We start from the raw sequence: 9,163 nt of genomic DNA on the forward strand, positions 1-9,163 counted from the left end.
AGGCTGGCACCAGGAGGGGACAGGCTTGAAATGCTGATAGCAGAGTCTGTATTGGAAGCCAGAGGGAGCTGGTGAAGGTTCCGGAGCACAGGAGCGACACAGTGAGGTTGGCACTTTAGGAATCTCTCTTAGGCTGGTGGTGAAAGGAAGACCACAAACAGGGAAACCTCAGAAGCAGTGGCTCCAATGAGGAGTCACTGTGAGAGGCAAAGGACCTGGACTGGGTGGGAGCTGTGCAGGGGACGAAGCAGCAGGATTTGGCAACAGACTGCACGTGGAAGGGTGGGCACAGCAGGGAGGACACCAGAGTTTGGAACCTGGAGGAGTGGCAGGATGGTGGATCCTCCAAATGCCAAGGAAGGCTGACTTTTACATGTTTACAAGATATCCAGTTTTGGATATCCAAAAGGCAGCTGTGATTTAGGACTAGAGGTTAAGAGACAGGTTAGGGCTAGATAAACACATCAGAGGACCATAGTTAAACCTCCAGGGGCTAGCAGAGAAGGGGAGGGGTCCAGGTCACTGCCCTGGAGACATCCATGAAAGCTTTCCTTCCATTTTTCTTCAGTCTCTCTTCCCACATCCCCTATCATCCCAGCACCACAGCCCCCTCCTCCTGAGCGGGGCAGCCCACAAACCTCAGTGTCAGGCCTCAGCTCCCTCTTCTCTCCCCTGCTCGGGTGCTTCACTTCTCATTTGTGTTCCACCACTGTCCTGGAACATGAGCCATTCCCATGACCCTCTGCACTCTCTGCTTTCCCTTGGCTCCCACCCACCAGGCCTTCCTTCATCCTCCTCCTCCCCTCACTGACATCTTCAAGGAGCAGTTGAATGGGACTTGGATCCCTGCTTAGCTAAGGCCCAGCCTGGACATCACATCCTCCAGCATCCCCAGGGTAGCCCTCACCCATCCCATCACCAGATTCCCAGACCCTGGACAACAGGTCTGTGATCCCTTTCTGGCGTCCTCCAGGCTGAGTGCCCTGCCCCAACAGAGCCCCACGCCACGACTGCACATCTTCTCATTTGACTGGGCCTGACTGGGAGCTCCCTGCAGACAAATTGCTCTGTTACTCTGCCCCATACATACCTACACCCTAGGGGCTGCACTCACTCCCCCCTCACTCACTCCTTTACTCAGGATGGTTAGGGTTCTGATTTGGGGGCGGCAGAACTTGGATGAGCGCTGTGTCTAATCTGCTACGTGGATACGGCTAGAAGAGCCGCCAGTATGAGCCTGGATCTGGCTTGCAGGGAGTCTGGGGCTCAGAGGCTGACCCAAGGTTGCCCAGCCAGGGTGTGCAGAGATAGGGAGAAGCATCCATTTCATCAGCCAGGGCTTTTATCTGAGGCAGCCCCAGTCAAAGCCAAGAATTCAACCCCCCATGCCCCCAGATATGCAGAAGCAATCTCTTCTTCTGATCTGAGCCCATGTCCCCAAGCAGGACTCTAGGAATTCAAGCTCGATCTCTAGGCCCTGATGGGATATCCGGCTGGACCTCCGTCAGGGACCTCAGAAAGATCAGGGCCGATGAGGACAAGAGAGGCCCCACAGGCCCAGAGAAGAGCAAAAGCTGACCTAAATCTGAACAGAATAGGTTAGTGTTCTCAGCTCTGATGCCTGAGAAAATTCCAGAACAGAACATAAAGGGGATGGCCAATGACTATCTAGAAAAGGAAGCAGTGACCACAGAGAAGCAGCCTGACTTCATCCAACACATCATGCCGGCCCAACCTCATTTCCTTTTATGACCCAGGGTCCCTGGGTCAGGAGGGGAGGGAAGGCTTTTAGGAGTACTGTCTGCCTCGATTTTAATGAAACATCTGATTAGAATCTCATACGATTCTTACGAACAAACAACATGGAGAGTGCAGCCGCAGTGGATGGGGACCAGGTCAACGGCGTCTTTAAAGAGCAGTTGTTAACTGAACAACATCAGCTTGGGGAGAGGTCTATAGCAGAGGACCCTGAGGACCTGGGTTTGGCCTCAGTGACTTGGATAATGGTGTCAACAGCAGGCTCAGCCATTTACAGATAACACAAAGTTACAATGCTGGACTGAATCTAAGGAGACAGAACTTAATAAGTTCCAATGTCAAGTCTAAGGCCTGGGTTCAATGAATCAATGTCACAAGTATGGGGATAGGGGGAGAGGTCTGGCTAGGCAACAGCGTACCTGAAAATCCTTTGGGCTTTGAAAGGACCACAAACTTTGTGAGTCATCAGGAGAATGGGCCAGTCAAGCAACCAAAGAGGAATCTAGGTGGTTCAATTGGCTTCAAGGAGGGAGGGGAGGGAGGAGAGCATGCCTCTGCTCTGGAGGCCGGTGCTCAGGCCTAGGCACCACGATTAAAGCAGGGCCTTGGTGAACTGGACAGCATTTGGAGAGGGAGGCCTGACTGGGCCTGTCATCCAAGTATCTGCTGAAGGAGCTGGGCTCGGTTAGCTGGGGCGTAGAGGGCTAAACAGTTGCTTTCAAGCAAATGAAGGGGCTGTGTCATGGGCAGGAGGGATTAGCTTTGTTCTCTTGGCTCCCCCAAAGGGGGTCCCAGGAACAGTGGGGGGAGGTCACAAGTCCCAGGAAGGCCAATTCAAGTGATGTCAGAAAAACTTCCCTCACCATGAGCCTGTCCCAGACGGGGACGGTCTGGGCTGCCCTGGGAGGTGATGAGCTCCCCAAACAGGTGGGATGTCCACTGGTTGGAGATTGGAAAGGGGCTTCCTGTTAAGCCTGGGGCTGGACTCAAGGTTGCCAAAGGGCCTTCTGACCTGTCTCTTGAGAATCTTCTCTGCAGATGGATGACATCCCACAGGGGAGCCGAGGAGCTAGGGAGTGTGGAGGAGGAAGAGGAAAAGGCATCCAGGCCTTGGGAGATGCCTGGGTTGGGGGTAGGGTGCTCAAAAGGAGTGATCAGGAAGAAGGGAGCCCAAGAGCAGGGGGATGGGGCAGGGGAGGTGGTCAGAGGGAGGAGGAGAGACAAAAGGCCACCCACTTAAGAGATGATGGGGTGTGCGACTGACCAAACTCCTTACAATGGACACTGGGCAGATGTTGGGCGGGGGGGACATGCAGAGCTACATATACTGCTATCAAAAACAAGTACATTTTAAAAAAATCTTCAGTGCCAGGGAAGGCTCGGGGTCAAGGCCGGGACATCCCTCCGCGAATGAGACACGCAGACAAAAGGTAGAGGAGCTGGCTGGCAGCTTGGGGAGAAGAGCTGGGCCAGGGTCGGAAGCCATATTTGGTGGGGCTGTGAGTGAGTACAGTGGGAGAGGAAGGGACACAGACACAGCTCTTCCGAGCACAGTGGCTGAGGATGGCCAGCCGATAGGGGGATGGCAGGGTAGAGGAAGGGTTTGTCCAGCATGGGGAGAAGACCTGGGTTGGAGGAAGGCAGCAGGGAAGGAGGGACTGAGCAGAGGCGGCAACTAGATAGGGGGCAGGGTCAAGAGCCCAGGGGAGAGGCTGACTCCAGATCCTCCTCCAGAATCAGAGTGGAGGAGGGGATGATGCTGGGGGCAGGGGTTAAATGAAGGAAAAGGGGGAGCATGGTGAACAGCCTTCCCAGCAGAGGTGGAGACTAGGGTCTTGGCTGAGAGGGTAAGGAGGAGACAGCACTGTGGAAGGCCTGAGAAAGGAAGCCAGGGTCCTTTTCTGACTGGCCCCAGAGGTGGGGAGAGCCCCAGCGAGACAAGTGGAGGCCAACGTCAGGAAAACAAGAGTGGGCCCAAATTCCCCAGGTTGCTCTGGGAGTAGGGGAGTTCCGTGTCCCTGGAGATCTTCGAGCAGAGGCTGGGATACTGACGAGGGGACTCTTAGGGAGGTGGGGTTTGGACTCAGAGCCTCTGGGGTCCCCTCCAACCATGAGCTTCTATAAACATGGCCCCTGCAGCCAGAGCCTGGGAGACAGGCCTTGTCGGGTGATGGGAAGAGCACCCAGTCTGCCACTTACACCTCAGCCACACCGCACAGCGGGAAGAGTGCTAGGCCTAGAGTTAGGAGGATGTGCATTCAAATCCAGCCTCAAACACTTACAAGCTGTGTGACCCTGGGCAAGTCAGTAAACCTGTGTCAGGTCCCTCAACTGGGATACATGACATCATCACGGCCCCTCTCTCCCAGGGTTGTTGTGAGGACCAAATAATATTGGTAAAGGGCATGTGGCAAGTGCCACAGAAACGTTAATTCTCTTCCCCTTCCCTTTCCCAGGCAAGCTGTTTCCTCACCTGTAAAATGAGGGGGTTGGACCCGATGACCTCAGGGGTCCCACCTCCTCCCTGCTCCCTCCCCCATCCCATGTCCTCTTCGCAGCCCTCCAGGCGCCCGTCCCTCCTTCCGAGTGTTCCCCTCAGGACCAGCCCACAGTCCTGCTCAGATGAGACCCCAACCCCAGCCCCTCCTCTGCTCCTCTCCCATTCCCAGGACTCCCAGTATTGCTTTCCACCATTAGAAAGTAAGCTCCTCGAAGGCCAGGGCTGTCTTTCTGTTTATGCTGGTTTCCTTAGCACTCAGCACACAGCAAGGACTTAATAAATGCTTGTTGTCAGTGTTCAGGTGCAGGCCCTCATCACCTACCCCTGGACTATGGGTGTGCCAGCCTCCAGGGGCTCCTTCCGTTAACCATTGCCAAAGTAATCACCAAGAGTGCACAATAAACCTCAGTGGCTCCCTCCTACCTGGAGAGAGCAAACCCTCCCTGGCATTCAGGCCCTGCCGAAGACCTGGGCCCCACTGCCCCCCATACCACAAGGGCCTCTGTCCAGAGCCCAGCTGGGCCGTACTCACCTGAGTCTTCAATCTGTCACCTCTACTGCATAGATTCCTGAGAAGCCTGGGCTGGAGTTGGGGGTCCTTGGTTCATTCCTGCAGAGACAGAAAGGGGCAGGGGAGTTAGGCCTCTGGTAATCACAGAAGCCTGAGGTTCCCAACACAGATGATGGAGCTGGGGCGGAACATGGGGTCCCTGAATGCCCATACTCCTTCCATCCTGGGGGCCAGAGGGGGACCCAAATCTGGCAGTGGGCCCCCTCCCACTCTCCCCCTCACTGGGCACCAAAAGGGGTCACGGAGGACGGAGCTCTGGCAAGCCAGTGAAGGGAGGGGGTGTTAACTGCTAACCTCTGCTGCCGCCCCTGCCCAAGTCTGAGGCGTGCCCATCTTACTGCCCAGAGCAGCTTCAGGAGGCAGACTGAACAAATTGATGACCTGGGGGTCTCTGTGGCTCTCCCACTTAGCACCAAATGTCCACTGCCCCTGGATTCCTCATAAGCTCTACTTTCTGCGGGCATCTGTCTTCCTCTGCCGAACGTCAGTACCTGAGCACCCCCCAGACAGCCATCAATCTCAGCCCCAGGCCCGCTGCCTACAATTTACAAACAAGACTGAAAAGAGGCTGGTCTGAAGATGGGCCGGTCCTCATCTACTGAGAACAGAGTGACCTCTTCCTCAGAAAGGCCCAATTCACCTTCCCTCACAGTCATGGCCCATGGCTCCGGTTAACCCAGGATCAAGTTTTAGACAGGCATCCAACACACTTAGCATCGGCCTTGGCAGGGTCAATGTCCATCCGTTCATCTCTAGCATACACTGGGCTCCTTCCTGCCTCCACGACTCTATTCCCCCACAGTCCCTCCCCACCCCATCCTGCAGAGCCTGGGTCCACTCCCGGTGCAGCCCAGCCCTCAGCCACAAGGCTGATGCACCGCTAAGGTCACCCCGCCTGGCCAGCTGGCCACCAGGCAAGTAAGCCCTTCAAGTTCCCCTGCACTGGGGTCCAGGCACACTTGCCCTCCTCAGGCCCCAGACAGCAGCGGGTGGGCATAACCTCGGACTGGCTCCCAGACCCTGAGCTCTGCAAGACGACCCAATCCCTGCCCTGCCTTCGAGAAGCTTTGACTCCTGGGTGGGGGGGGGGGGAGTCCACAAGGAAGCTGGCACAGATAACAGAAGCAGCTGAAGCCCAAGGGACTTCATGGAAGAGGGGCCTGAGATGGGCCCCCAAGGGAGAAAAAGGTTCCCATAAAGGAGGTGAGAGCAGCCGCCTCCACTGCATCACTGAAAGGTTTGCCGAGCCTCCAGGGAAGTAGGGTCTCCAGGTATTTCAGCCTCATTTTGTAGAGGAGGCCTTGCCCAGGGTCACCAAGCAGCCAGGAAGCATCAGAGGCAGAGTCCAATTCAGCCTCTTTCCCTTGTACCACAGGCCAAGAGGAGGAGGGAGGGAGCTGGGAGGACACAGCCAGAGGCAAGAAGTCACCAGAAATCACTTGGGAAAGGCAGGTAGGAGCCTTGGCTTGGAATGCTAAGCCCAGAGGCAGTACTAGGGAGTCACTGAAACTTCACGAGCACAAGAGGTACGTGATGAGGTCAGACCTGCTTGTCAGGAGGAGGAATCTGGCAGCAATGGAAACTTTTAAAAACTTTTATTAACTTTCAGCATACAGTAAGTGCTTAATAAATGCTTAAAAGACTGACTGACAGACAAGGCAGGCAGACCCCCCCCAGCAGCCATTGTACTAGTCCAGTGATGAGGGGCCGCACCAGGGTGGGGGAGGGCAGCGTCGGAGGAGAGAAGGGGGTGTATTCGGCAGATGCCTTGGCCAGGCTCGGATGTGGGGGGTGAGGGAGGGAGAAGAGAACAAAGAGGCAGCAGACGATGCAGAGTGTGGGGCAGAGAAGCCAGCCCAGCTTCCTGGAGAGACTCTGGAGGACTTAAGATGGGGAGGGCTCCCCTGACCCGCACAATTTCCTTTTATGAGGTTGCTGCACCAGAAGCTCAGGAGAATGCTACAGAGAGCTGAGCAAAGGGTCGTGGTGTTCTGGCAGAAATGAGGCCCAGACACACAGGCAGATGGTGGCACCCGTGGGGGAAGGGCTGATCGGATGGATGGACAGCTCCAGCAGAGCCCTCCTGGGACAGGCTGGGGACCACCACTGTTTGCTACTGACTTGTATGGAGACACAGAAAGCATCCCAACTGAAACAGCAACAGGAGGGATGGGTAACTGTCTAGAGGCAAAAAGTGGAATCCCCAAAGGGACCAGGAATGGAGGCAAGAAAAAAGGAATGGAACATAGATTCTGAATTAGAAAGGACCCTGGAGCCCACCAAGGCCAGATGAGGTGTCACTGTGACCCGGAGAGGGCAGGTGACTTGCCCAGGGTCATACAGCTCCAAAGCCACTGAGAAAGGATTTGCAGCCAGGTCTCAGTGGCTCTAGGGCCTGGCCTCTGCCCACTGCTCCACACAGTCCGGGGGCTGCCTCTTCTGGGGGCTGATGGAAGGACATGGACAAGAGTGGCACTGAATGAAAAGGTGTGCATTGGGGGGGGGGGGGCGGGGTAGACCAGCTTAGGGAGATGTTGTGGTCCCACCAGTGAGCACATGCATCTACTGAAAGTGGATAATCCTGCGTCAGAATTTTTAAAAAGCTACAGAAAAGTACAAGGCATGGCCAGAGAGAGAGGCTCATCTGAAAAAGATCTGGGACTCTCAGTGGCCACGGTGAGCCCACGAGAAGGGGCATGTACCCATTCAGTCGGGGAGGGTATGTGTGGCTGAATTAAACCAACCCTTCCCTCCCTTGCGAGCCTAGGGGAGTGGGGCTGGTCCTCGGAACACGGACAGACATTCAGGACCAACAGCTCAGGAAGTCCCTGATCTCTGGCTACTACAGCCATGCCCTTGGCCCCAGGCAGAGCACAGCTTTGGGGCTGGAGGTACTTGGTTCACTAAGGACCCTGAGAAGGTGGAGAGCCTCTGGGACTATGACCAGAACGGGTCAGAGCTGGCAGGAGACCTTTGTCCAGGTCTTTTAAATGAGGCTCCCGTGTGGAAGCGGTGGATGCCTGGTTCCCAGAGAGCAGAACCAAGAGCCATACATAGAACGGAGCAAAAGGACTGCAAAGGGGGATCTAGAAGTAGATGGGGCTGCCTCAGTGGGTAGTGAGCTCCCCATCCCTCCAGGGCTTCCTGCGAAGGCCGGGTCTGGAGGGTCTAGTGCTCAGGCACAGGCCAGCTTGCTCGAGCTTCCCCGGGGAGGCCGTGCCTTTGGCCACTGGTCAGAGCCGCTCCTGTGATTCTGAGGCCAATGGAGCAGGAAGGAGGCTGGGCCTGCGGCCCGTGGCCGCCCAGCGCCAGCCCGGATTGGAGGGGCGGGCAGGGTAGCTCTCCGCGCCCCCTCCCCGCTCACCTCCATCCCGGTCAGTCCCCCAGGCTGCAGCCTCGGGGCCCACCCCGCCCCCACCCCGGTGCCAAGCGCGATGCTTCCTCCCCGGGGTCCCAGGTGCGGGCCCTGGGCGCCTCCCACCCGCGCCCTCTCCCCCCGACCCACGTCGCCGGGCCTCCCACCAGCTCTAGAAGCGGACGCCGAGTCCTCCCCCTAGTACCCCCGCGCCGCTGGGGGGGGGGGTCGCCCCTTCCACCCCTCCCCCCAGCCCCCCACATCACCCGGCCCTCCCCGCAGGTAGCCAGGGCCGGCGGGGCGGGGCAGGGGGCGGGGCCGGCCGGGCTGGAAAAGCCGGAGGGGCGGCATTCCTGCGCGCGGGCGCCGGGGGGAGGGGGAGCGAGACCGAGACTCCCGGAGACGTCCCCCCACCCCGAAAGGCAGGGCGCCTCTGCCCCCCCACTCCGCACGTGCCCCGAGGAGGGGGAAGGGCCTCGAGGACTTTGCCTCTCGCGGCCCCGCCCGGGCCCTGGCCACGGGCACGGACACAGGGACGGCGCGGACACGCGAGGGGAGGGGGAACTGGGCCGGAGCCCGGGGGCGCGCTCGTGGAGGGGGGCGCGCACAGGCGGAGTGGGGGGAGTGACTGGCCGGGACACCCCCCCCCCCCCCGCGTCTGCTTCCCTCCCCTCCCCCGTCGGCGGCCACGGCCCCCACGGGGGGGACACGGACGCGGGGGGCCGTACTCACCAGCGCCGCTGCTCCTGCTGCTGCGAGCCCCCGCGCCCCCGCTCCGCATGGCCGCCCCCCTCGGGCTCCTCGCGCCCCGGGCCCCGTGCCCGTCCAGCCGCCGGTCCGGCCTCCGGAGCGCCAGCCCAGCCCAGCCCGCGAGCCGAGCTGCCGCCGCTGCCGCTGCCGCCGCCGCCTCCTCCTCGCCCGCGTGCCCGGCGGCCGTGCGCGCCCCCGAGCGCCGTGCGCGTCCCCGCCCTCGCGCGCG

General features: G+C 58.7%; 1 protein-coding gene across 4 annotated transcripts in view; it reads right to left on the bottom strand.

Annotated features, from left to right (window-relative positions):
• Window positions 1-8,949, bottom strand: part of PTPRF (protein tyrosine phosphatase receptor type F) — a 97,948-nt gene extending 88,999 nt beyond the window's left edge. For 3 of the 4 annotated variants that reach the window (XM_036754783.1, XM_036754782.1, XM_036754780.1), the window contains exons 1-2: window positions 8,917-8,948; window positions 4,791-4,868 (exon numbers count right to left, since the gene is read on the bottom strand). The gene's annotated coding sequence lies outside the window, so the exon portion shown is untranslated. Of the gene's footprint in view, window positions 1-4,790; window positions 4,869-8,916 lie in introns of all 4 variants that reach the window. The other variant, XM_036754779.1, reaches the window with a different exon arrangement.
• Between the last annotated feature and the right edge of the window lie 214 nt (window positions 8,950-9,163).

The sequence above is a fragment of the Trichosurus vulpecula genome, chromosome 4, assembly GCF_011100635.1.
Source record: "Trichosurus vulpecula isolate mTriVul1 chromosome 4, mTriVul1.pri, whole genome shotgun sequence".
Lineage (NCBI taxonomy): Eukaryota > Metazoa > Chordata > Mammalia > Diprotodontia > Phalangeridae > Trichosurus > Trichosurus vulpecula.